This window comes from Taudactylus pleione, unplaced genomic scaffold (genome assembly GCF_031769625.1).
Source record: "Taudactylus pleione unplaced genomic scaffold, aTauple2 ptg000380l, whole genome shotgun sequence".
Lineage (NCBI taxonomy): Eukaryota > Metazoa > Chordata > Amphibia > Anura > Myobatrachidae > Taudactylus > Taudactylus pleione.
The window spans coordinates 3,172,128-3,175,810 of NW_028284781.1; the positions used below are offsets into that span (position 1 = coordinate 3,172,128).

The 3,683-nt window shown below is 44.6% G+C and overlaps 1 pseudogene; it reads right to left on the reverse strand.

The window, feature by feature from the left end:
• Positions 1 to 500: 500 nt before the first annotated feature.
• Positions 501 to 623, reverse strand: LOC148507886 (5S ribosomal RNA; annotated as a pseudogene).
• Positions 624 to 3,683: the final 3,060 nt, after the last annotated feature.

Sequence of the window (3,683 nt, forward strand, 5' to 3'; positions counted from 1 at the left end):
CAATGATCTGATAGCAATTTGATAGATATACGTTTCTATTAGTCTGAAAAGGTTAGAATGAAGAAGGAAAGAACAGAAATGTAGTGTTGCTAGAGTTCTTATATATTCATTGTTTATTCATTTAGGTTCTCCTTCTTTCTTCTCCTTTTTCTCTCCAGGGATTATCCTTTAAATGTGATATGTATATGTTCCAAAATAAATGAATAAATAAGTGAAAATTATGAAGCGAAATAATGAATGCTTATAAACATTGTGCAATTCCTAAGTTTGGATCTAAAAAGAAGTATTTCAATATGTATTAGGCAGGTTCTTCGGTGAATGGTCTGTAGTTTGGAGAGAGGGGCTCTTCTTATATTGCAAAAAAAAATTAGCTCATTAAAGTTTCACATTGCCTAATGGGTTATTATGACCTGAGGTCAGGATCCCAAAGTGCCATCCCGGGGGTGGGATCAGGGGGGCAAGTCCTATTCCGCCCGCTCCGGGCTATAGAGAGATGGTGTCCCTTACAGTACCTGTGTTTCCTGGGGGGTCTCCCAACCCAGTACTATCCAGGCCCAACCCTCCTTTGCTTCCAAGTTCTGATGGTATTTATTGGGCGTATCTAGGGTGGTATGACTGTAAAAATCTCTCCATCCGTTGCGACCAAGGACAGACTTAGCCCCCCCGGCCCCCCGAAGCGTCACTCAGCAATCCTCGTTTAAAAATTGGGAAAGTTCAAAATCTATGTTAAGGCCGTTTGGTATTAAGGTCTTCATTTCAAATATCCACTTGCTTTCTTCCCTTGACATGGATTTAATATAATTACCTCCTCTCCAGGATGGTTTAACTAGAGAGATAGCTTGAAATGAGAGTAGGGAGGAGTCTTTGTTGTGATGTAGAAAAAAATGTTCGGACACACTGTGCGTCCTTAATCCATTTTCAATATTCCTCATATGTTCTCCGAGGCGTGTGCTAAGTTTCCTAATGGTGCGACTGATATACTGAAGTCCACAGGGGCAGGAGACTTAATTAAGGGACTTAATTCCCTTAACAAACATTTATTGCCAGGGATTTCAGCAGTATCAAGCTCAGTCACTCTCATTTAGGAGCTAATTATTGCCAGCTGGACACAATTAGAAGCAACTACTTAAACGAACAAGAAGACACCCACAGCATGAATCACTGTCCCTGACGAAGCCCGACCGGGAGAAACGCGTTGGACACACCAACTCCACATCTAATCAGCATCAGTTCACAATTCATTATTGAAGCTGAGACTACACAGGAAGCACGGGAGCAGAAAGGCCGACCGCGAGGCAAGAGCTCTGCCGAACGGGACCACTCTGACGGCAATAGCCGCCGCAACCATCACCCCGCTGTTCTTATTCATCCGCAAGGTTTACAGCCACTGTACACAGGAACCGACAAGGACTGAGTAATATAGTTTACTGCAGCAACGGTACCACAATCAGAATTAACCACCCTCACCAACTGGTATAGCAGCATTGAGTAAGGTAGGAGGTGCGCGCACTCCAGGACAATTTTTTTACGGATTTACTCACATGCTTTTTTCCTGGTATACAGAGTTCATTCTAAAGGAACTTTCCTTACTTTAAGGATTTTACATTAACCTGTGTGCACCTATTGAATTTAATTTTATTTTATCTTATTTCACTTTATTTCATTTTTGCAAACCAATTTATCAGTGTTTCAACAATGTTTTCTTTTTCTTTATTGTGATACATTCACATCTGTTAAATTGCTGCCAATTTTATTCTATACCCATGTACGTCTAAAGATTATTTGTTCTTTCATGCTATCATTTATATATATATATATATATATACAATATTTACATATTAAATAAGTTCAAATTTAATAGTTTGCCATTTCCTATATATCTTAAGAAACAAACACCTCATTTGCCATAAACACCATCTGTGCGCCCTTCAAGACCCCATTTGTTAATTATGTTTATATCCTAGTGATTCAGGAAGGGATCACTAAGGTCTGTGGCAGCCAAAGAGTTACACCAAACCTAATATTGTTTTCCATCTACTTTGCCACTTTCTAACCCCCCCTTTTTTCTTTCCCCCCTCCCCGTTTCCCATTACAACTAAGGAGATAGCGCAGGTACACCTGCATTTTTCCTTTTTTTATATACGTAATGCCTGCTGCTGGTTGGCCACACACTCACAGCAGACCCCAGAAGTGAATAGGATTGGTAGATGCTAGGTCACATGATCAAATCAAGATGGCTGCACCCATGGTCAGGAGAAGCCAGCGTGGACACAGCAGAGCATTGCCATAACAGGTAAGTGAGAATAGGAACCACTAGGTAGTAGGAGCGAGCGCAATGCTCCCTGGCAGCGTTAAAATGTTCCATGTGGTAGATGCCACTCACAGCTGCAGAGGGAGCGGGCATGGAGGAGAGTGTTCCGGAATCTGGACAGGTGGAGCGCAGCTGCCCAGGACCTCCTTTGTGGTTTGACAGGCCGTGTCCTGACAGTACCCCCCTTTTTTGGGTGGCCTCCAGTCACCCACTGGGTTTCTGAGGTAATTTCAAATGAAAGTTTCATACCAATCTAGGAGCATGAACATCTGATGCCCTTGACCAAGATCTCTGTCACGACCAGCTGTTTGGAATTCCAAAGGGCTGCAAGCTGTGGTTCTGGGCTTAAGGAGGAAATCTGAGATGTGAGGCCTGTACACAAGGTCTCCTCATCCACGAGTACCAGTCATTGGTGAGACCTGAACAAAGGTGTGGAGTCTATCCAGCCGGGAGGTGTTCACCAGTAACCCCTCCAAGCGGGGTATGGGTTTAGCTGCACCCAGCTGGCAGGTCACAGTCCTTTGGTCAGGTAACTGGTACTCACGGGAATAGAGAGCCTTGCTACCATGGCCTTAGAGAATACTACAAACAAGGATATTGCTATACCCTTGTATAGCTACCAATATATACTGTAGAGCAGGCCTGGCCAACCCATGGCTCTCCAGCTATTGTGAAACTACAAGTCCCAACATGCACTGCAAAAGTTTTGCTATTAGGGAATGCTAAAACTGTGGCATGGCATGCTGGGATGTGTAGTTTCACAACAGCTGGAGAGCCACAGGTTGGCCAGGCCTGCTCTAGAGGATCTAGGAAGCACAATGGCACAGAGGATTGGATGCTGTAGCGACAGCGGTACTAAGGCTGGATGCTGGAGTGACAGCGGTACTGAGACTGGACGCTGTGGTGACAGCGGTACTGAGGCTGGATGCAGTAGTGACAGCAGTACTGAAGCTGGATGCTGTAGTGACAGCAGAACTGAGGCTGGACACTGTAGTGACAGTGGTACCATGGATGGGTGGTGTAGTGACAGCAGGACTGAGGCTGGACACTGTAGTGACAGTGGTACTGTGGCTGGATACTGTAGTAACAGCGGAGTAGATAATTGCTCTAAACATGAGTGAAATGTCTAGGACACACTTCTGCTCAGCAAAGGGGCAAATGATTTGCAGATAGGCCAGATGTGGAGGATGCACTTCTGCACAAAGAGGGTGCAACTGATCAGCAGACAGGCGAGATGTTTTGGACACACTTTTGCACAATGAAGTGGCAAAGGATCTGCAGACAGGTGAGATGTGGTGGATGCACTTCTGCACAACGAAGTGGCAAAGGATCCGCAGACAGGCAAGATGTTTCAGGATGCACTTCTGCTCAA